Source organism: Phalacrocorax aristotelis, chromosome 9 (genome assembly GCF_949628215.1).
Source record: "Phalacrocorax aristotelis chromosome 9, bGulAri2.1, whole genome shotgun sequence".
In the NCBI taxonomy this organism is placed as follows: Eukaryota; Metazoa; Chordata; class Aves; order Suliformes; family Phalacrocoracidae; genus Phalacrocorax; species Phalacrocorax aristotelis.
This window is the reverse complement of record NC_134284.1, coordinates 33,369,969-33,377,723: the sequence shown is the minus strand read 5'-3', so window position 1 is coordinate 33,377,723 and position 7,755 is coordinate 33,369,969. Positions and strand designations below refer to the sequence as shown.

Here is a 7,755-nt window from a genome sequence, read left to right as displayed (position 1 = left end):
CTAACTGTTTGTAAAAGATAAAATTATTATTCTCTGGAAAAAAACAACAGCAACAACAGGCGAGACACAAAATAATAACCCAGCAGATCTCACAAGCCAATTGCCAAAAACCTTTACAGTGATGCTTTGTCTTCCTACCAGCTGCAGATCCCAGCCCTTATTTTGGGCTCTGCACTGCAATACTGGGCTTCCCTTTGCACTAGAAGGAACTAGAAATAAAAGAAATACAGAAACATAAAGGCTGAAATTAAAGTGGAAGAGCAGCGGGAGTGTGGCAGTAGTGGTGTTAATGCTGAAGTATTCCCTGGGAGCACGAGCTGGCAAATGTAGTGGACACCCAGATATTTGAAATGCAGCCAAATAATTTGGCACATCTCTAACTGGCACAAAGCAGTCTTGGTAGAGCTTCCTACTGCTGCTGGCACTTTTACAGCTGTCTTTCTTCATCTTGCTCTTCCCACTGCAACAGCTACTCAACAGGTGTTTCCACAGACACAGTGTGTTTGGCAGCTGTAACCCTTCAATATTATCGCTGGAATACATTTTTCTCCCTCTCAACAGCATCGCTCGGGTCCGTTGCCCAGAGGCCGGCATGGCAACGGGGACAGCTGACCAACTGGATTTGGGAAAAGAGGGCTGTGTGTTTGGGCAGCCAGATGTACGAGTTGGTAAAGCAGTCGGAGAACATCAATGCTTGACGTGGCCCTGGGAAGCTGGAGTGATGCTTTGCTGAAGTTTATCTGGAACCCATCTTCTGCTCACCTGGGTCTTCCATTTTTTCTGTTCTTGCCCTGCGACCTTTTGGTCCCACGTCCATTTTCTTAACTGCAAACAAGTCCCCATATCTTTGGGCTTCCTGTCCTTGATTTTTCATAAGGAATGAGTGTTTGCTCAGATCACGATGAATTTTCTTTGCCCAACTCTACTCAGCCTTCAGTCCAAATGTGCTTAGAGAAAAAGACAGGAGAGCTCAGATCCCAGAGGAAACCTGGGAACCATGAGATTTTCAGACACAGAAAGTACTCAGAGAGGTTCAAAGGTGAGTCACTTTAGAGTAGAGTTCATGAGAACATTAAAATCAACAATTGTCTTCTTTTCTTCTTTTTTTAGCTTACATCTGTAGTTTTTTGGCCTTGTGTAGCCTTCCCTGTTTTCTGATCTCATACACACCAAAGCAGTCTCAGTTCTTTCAGCAATGCAGTCCATGGTTTGCTGAATGCCATCTTGTTTAGGTCTCCGGTATGTGGTGTATATGAGAGAAACAAAGCCGAATGATTTTTCTCAGGGGAGTCTGCGCAAGGTCACAAAGTGAGATTTTTAAAAAAAATATCTTTTATTGATAAATATACACATGCACACACATAGGAAAACATAAGAACAACTGTGCTGGTTCAGCTGAAAGGTCCGTCTGACTCCTCATCCTGCCTCCAATAGCCACAGAAAGCAAACGGCTAAGGGCAGGTTTATGAACCAGATTGATATTTTCATAGCACATCTTCCCAGTGAGCAAAAATTAGCAGCTGAGAAACTTCCAGAACAAGAGAAAGATGGTGCTTGATAGCTCCCGAACAACTTTCTTTCCATGAATTTATCTGCTTACTTTTTGAATTTATACAAACTTAGAACATCCACCAGATCCTGCAGCAAGGAGTTGTGCAAAGAACTTCTATTTATTTTGCTCCTATGACCCAGGAGTTTCGCATGGTGCCCCTAAGTCTTGTATTGGAAGAGAGGTGGAAAAAGGAGTTTCTGCCCCTCCCTGCTTCCACAGCAGCCATGATTTCACAGGTATGATTTTACCGTACGCCCTCCCCCGTCCTCCCTTTTCCACAAGGTGATTGATTGACACAGGCCTTCAGAAATATAAGCATGGAAATGTCCCAATGGATCTTTACTCTTTTCCCTCCCCAGAACATCTCACCTCTCTGAAGAGTCAGAATAATATCTCTAGCCCCTATTTTGTCTGTTTACATATCTATATGTAGACACACAGTTGCTAAACTAGAGCTAGGGCAATTAAAGAGCATGTCTCATGGTACCTCTGCCACAGAATAAAACAGTGCATTAAATCTTTGTCCGGAGCTTCGTAAGCACTCACTTTCTGATTAGGGCCGGAAGGCCGCAAGGCTGTTAAAGCCCTCTTTCCACTCTCCCCAATGTTGCCATTAATATGTAAAAGCTTAAGCTTGCTAAAGGGATTATTTCCCATCCTATCTGATTGTAAACTGGCATTTCAATGATTACATGTATCTTTTTGTCATTTTCTCGTAAAACATCTTATTCTTGAACAGCATAATTGGCCTCTTACTAATGTTTAATGAATGATTAAATCAGCATAAATGCAACATACAGCTCTACATGGAAAGCATGTTTGCAACCTCCAGAGCCACAGAAATGTATTTTTGCAATATAGGTTTTAAATCCTTGTAATTTTCTAATTATGGACTTTCTGGTATATTTTACATTAAGTACATGGGAAAGTAAATGTGAATTTGCCTGTATGAGCTCAGAAGCAATTCAGTCACTTATCATTTTGTTTGCAATTTCTAACCTACATATTAACAACACCTCTGTGGTTTTCATTTAAGTATATTATATAATCTTCCCAAATTAAAAGCCAATTAAAATCACATAATTGCAGAGCTCAGGCAGGCAAGTCCTTGTAGAGATGGCCAAGCAAGGACACTTCTTTTCACTTGCACATCACATTAACCAGCCTCACGGAGAGACTCTAGGTTTCGCCAAAGCAAAGGAGTCCAAGTGGAATGAAGCAACAAATGTTTATCTGAGTGTAAAGAGAAATGGAAAGGTATTTCTTCAAAGGAGGGAGAAATATGGGTAGAAACAAATTCAGTTTGCTGAAGATTTGAGGTTGAGAGGCATTCAGGAGAAGTGGAAATCCTGTGGAAACATGATGAAGATCTCAGGAGTCACAGATGTAAGAGTAGTTTAAGAAAGTCCATGTTAAGAAAGGCCCCTTACCTGACAAAAACAGACACACAAAACCGGGATGTGCTATTACCAGAGTGCCTACAGGACCCCAGCATCCTGTGGCAGTGGAAAAGCCAAGTGTGACCCCAGGGTATATCCGGCCAGATATAGCCAACGGAGTTGGGGAAGTGTCACTGACGCTCTCCAGGGACACTGGTAGAGCAGGGTGCCTCATTCTCCAGAGATCCTCCCATCCCAACAAGCACAGAGAAGAGTGAGTCAGGGAGATGGGAATTTCAGTCTTCCAAAAGAAGATGCAAAAACATTCAGCTTTCCCTGTAGAAATATGGCAGGGAAGAAAGCACAACGAAGCAAAGAAGCCTACTTAGACAGAAAATTGGCATTAGCACAAGAATATACCAGAACAAGCCAAAGAGTTTCAGGGTGGAAGTTAAGTTACAGCTCCCAAGCGCTAAGGTGCTGAAGCAGCTCTTTGACAGATGCTGCAGGGCCAAGAAAATGCATGGGTTTTACAGTGAATCTAGATTTGTCTATGGGGGGGGCGGGGGGGGCGACAGGGGTCAGTTTTCCCTACAAACCTACTATCTGCATTGTTCAGAAAAAAGTTTATCCACAAGATCAGCAAGCAAAGCAACACTGTGTAACAGCATTCTTGAGATGCGTAGGGTATGCACCATGCTGCTGGGCTGGTCAGCTCTTCTAACCAGGCTGAAGACACAACCCACACTGAGATATACCTGAGCTGAACATCTGAGCCCTCCAGCATCCTTCAGGCTCATTCACATGCCACGTACTCTGTTCTGCTCTAGGTGCATTTAGATAACATCAGACGACAGCCAGGATTTGTATGGAGTGGTTGAGGTTCATGAGAGGTGAAGTCCATCAGATGGAAGGGTCAAAGCCTTGTTCGAGAGTAACACTGTTGCACAGGTTACTCTTCCAAGCAGTCTGCTGCCTGGCTTTTCCCTGCAAATCTGTACGAGTACCTGCTCACAAGTTATTGAACAAGAGTTAACGTATGCCAGCAAAGCTTTGCAAATGCTTATGCAGTCAAAATAGGGGCCAGCGGGTTCAGGGAAAATGAATATATGCAATTGCTTTAAGAATCACCACTGTTTGCGCCCAAGCAATTGAGCCTCAGGAAAAGCTGTGAAAAATATTTTAAGGCACGTGATGGTTCAGTTAAAAACAAGTGTTGGACAATGTAGGCCAGCAAACTGTCTGAAGATTTCCTCAGCTCTCTCTGGACTTCTACTCAAGAAATATCTGTACTGAATCTAGAGAGAAGAAATGGTTTTTTTATCCAACCAGTCAAGTGTGATGCTCTCACAAACGCCTTTTTCATTCTGCTCTCCAACAGCTGTAGCTATTCCTCTTATGTTTGCACAGCATGATTCCATGGCCAGATCTCCCTCTTTCTGTCCACTACCTAGCCTGCGACCTTGTCCGTGGCGCCCAGCTAACAGGAATTCTGCCCTGCAACCTGCTTCACCATGTAACCCTCCCATCTCTTGCTGCTCCCATCCACTTCTGGACTGCACCATACTCTCAAGGCAGTTAAAAAGAAGGTAACTGAGTGGGCAGTTTTGGTGACAAATGCAAGTGAAACAAAAGAAAAAAGCTAAAATAACTCAATGAAATGACACGACAATAACCTATAGAAGGAATTTCAGTATTTCAGAAAAAGGTTGGAAATTAATTTTCCATTTTCTGAGGTGTTCCTGTAATTCCTCAGAAGGGACAGGGCAGCCTTACCAGGAAATTACATGGGCCAACTTGTACTTCAACACTTCATCCAGCTACAACCGCACCACAGACTAAATCTGAGTTTGGCAAATACTTCCCTGGTCTTATCATCTGGTTTACAAAATCACTGAGGGATTTTAAAGGACCACAGGCAGGTGGACTTTTAGTTGGCATCACATTTTGGATTAATGGAATGCCTTGCCCACCAGCAGGAGCAAGTGTTACAGCTCTCAGCAAAACCAGCCTGGATTTATTAATTAACGTGATAAGGAAGAAAAGGCAGGCGCTGAAACAGATACAGATTCACCCATTAGAAATAACAAAAAGCCCAAGCAGGAAATGCGAAAACATGATATTTTTACCAAATTGCAAGGAAAAGGTATCAATCAAAACCTTTGAAAATCTCTGGCCAACCTGTCCGATGTTGTCACGGCAAGACCACAGGCTGAAGCTAATGTTCCAATTTGCAGCATTTTCCCAAGTTGTTTTTAAAATGATAAACAAAACCACAGTATCATATCATCACTCTTCATTAAGCCTTCGCCCCTGCATTCCCATCCCTGACAATCCAGCACTGGGTGCTGTGGCTGTCTGAAGGCCTGTTCTGTTTTGCAGATCTTCTAAGAGATACTGAAACGTCCAGCAAAGATGTTCCTGTGAAAATACCAGGCGAAGAATTAGAGTTGAATGTCTGAATAACCAGCTTTGCAGCCAAATTGATGCAAGATGCCTTATTTGCATTTTATATAAACTCAAGTAAGGAAATGTTGTATTTTAGGAAAATAATGGTAATAAAATAGAAAAAACAGGCAGTGTCAAACTCCTTCAAGCATCTGCTGATCTGTCACTAAGGAAATCCTCATCAGCCATGTTTGAGGGCTTCACGTGAACCATAACAGTGTCTACTAAGCTGCTCTGTTTGCACTCTCTGCCACAGTACAGTGGTTTCAGTCAACACAGATACCTGGAGACGACTGACTTCAAACACTGTTTATTAAGCAAACATCCACCATACAGCTCAAAAAACAAAGAAAGGGAAGAGAAAAGGATGGGCAAGTATCCCCATGAATGTGACTCAGGAGGGACACAAACCAGCCAAGGACGTTGAAGAGACAACGACAAATATCCTTACCAGAAACATTTGCCTAATGAAACAGGCCAAGGATAAAACACTTTGGGTACCAAAACCTAGAACCACAAGTGGACTTGGATGTCTATCTTGGATCATTTAAAGCCCTGCCAAGTTGGTTCTTAACTCTCAAGATAATGAAATTCTCTGGATGCTCCGGTTTTCACCAGAAAATTCTTGAAACTACCTGAATTTCAGCTGCTGAGCACTCACCTGCCCACTCAGGTCCGGCAAAACACTAGTGGGATTCTCACACTGGATTCTTCTAGAGAGGAAACAGGAAGGCTCTACCCAAGCAAAAATAAAAGGACATGCTAGCAGTTAAAATGTTCTGTTGTAGCACCACAGATTTCCCACATGTCCTGAACTGAACCTGATCTTTCTTCTGTAAAATTATTCAATATTCAGAGAGAAAACAGCTCTTGCCTGCATGTTGAAGGTACTAATTTGCCATATCTGAAGGAACATTTAAATATTTATGCAGAGCAGAATAGTTTCTGCAGCAAAGACAGAGAGAGACTAAACTCAGAACAAGCTGGGGCTTCCTTCCAGAAAGGTGTCAGAGAAGAGTTCAAAGCCCTGGCCCTTCTCACGGCTCAGGTAACTGCTCCCACATCTACCCGGTCGCCTTCCTGTGCGTTGTGTAGGAAGAGGCTCTCCTGCCCCCGTACCGAGTGCCAGGAGAGCGTTCACCTGTGTGAATCTGACATTGAGGGAGCCACCATCCCTGCTCCTCAGCATTTCCTACCCATTAGGAACCAGCTGCTACTTTGTACCTCCAAGACCCTTCCCAGCCCTTTCTAATGCAACCTACCGTCTCTCTGTCACTATCAACGATTAATATTGCCTTGACAGACCTGACTCCTGCCTTATCGCCTACCAGCTATAGTTCCACACATGCTTTCTTCCAAGATGCCTCTCACACCTGTGAGGATATTCTTCGCATGCATCTCATATTTCACCATCCCTCCCAGCAATCTCTTCTGTACTCTGGTAAGTCCAAATAGTTTGACAGCTGTCAGACTGCCGGATCAGCGTAACTGACATCAACCGCCGACACTGCCTCCTTGTTTCCACCCCTTTATGACCTTCCCTCTCCCACTCTCCTCCTGTACTGAGGTTATCAGTTGCTTGGGGCAGGCGTAGTCTTTTTGTTCTGTACCCGTACAGTTCCTACACAACAGCACCCTCTGATTTTGAGAGCCTGGAATATCATACTTGAGTAACAAAGGGGGAGCTCAGCTTGAGTCCCTTCCTACTTCCAACATCATAGCTTCGTAGGAATGCACTGCACCATGTATAAACTATGAGACCTAAGGATGTTTTCAGTTTTGATGTTCAGACAAAGGCTCCAGCTGCATCCCCTGACTCCATTTTGGTGTGTGTGTTTGGTGCAAATCTTCCTCCCTGATTTCCTTTGCAAAGAATCACAGCATGTACCTGTGTCATTCACATTGTAAAGCCAGATGAAGAAAGCAGAGACAGACTTAGAGATCACTCAAACTTATTTTGGTCATTTTAGAATGATTTCCAGGGAGTTACATATCTATATACTCTTGGTGTGACTTACCTGGAGGGTGCCTGGTATGGTAAAGCCCTCCTCTGGAAATATCAGCCCCTTTATTGCTCAGGTCAATCTTCTTTTGTTCGCAACAAAAAAGCAGGGCATGGAAAAAGAACTGGAAATGGAGTCAAAAAGAGAAAGGATATATGCAGCAAAGCAGAGGTGGACACGAGGCAGAAATGGAATATGGAACATATAAAGCTTATTAAGAAAAGCATTTAAACCTTTCTGAGTTTCCCCACATGATTATAGCTAAAGGCTGTGCAACTGGAGTGCTTTCTGTCCTGCTATTAGTGGGAGAAAAAATGCAACAGAAAGACCAAGTTGGGCAATAGGTCATGAAGAAAACAACAACATATTATTT

The 7,755-nt window shown here is 43.3% G+C and overlaps 1 long non-coding RNA gene across 1 annotated transcript; it reads right to left on the bottom strand.

Annotated features, from left to right (window-relative positions):
- Positions 1-2,305: 2,305 nt before the first annotated feature.
- On the bottom strand, positions 2,306-7,523 carry LOC142061723 (uncharacterized). The gene is made up of 3 exons (XR_012662218.1): positions 7,398-7,523; positions 6,041-6,114; positions 2,306-5,352 (listed from the first exon to the last, which is right to left on the bottom strand). It is a non-coding gene; the product is annotated as an uncharacterized LOC142061723 (long non-coding RNA).
- Between the last annotated feature and the right edge of the window lie 232 nt (positions 7,524-7,755).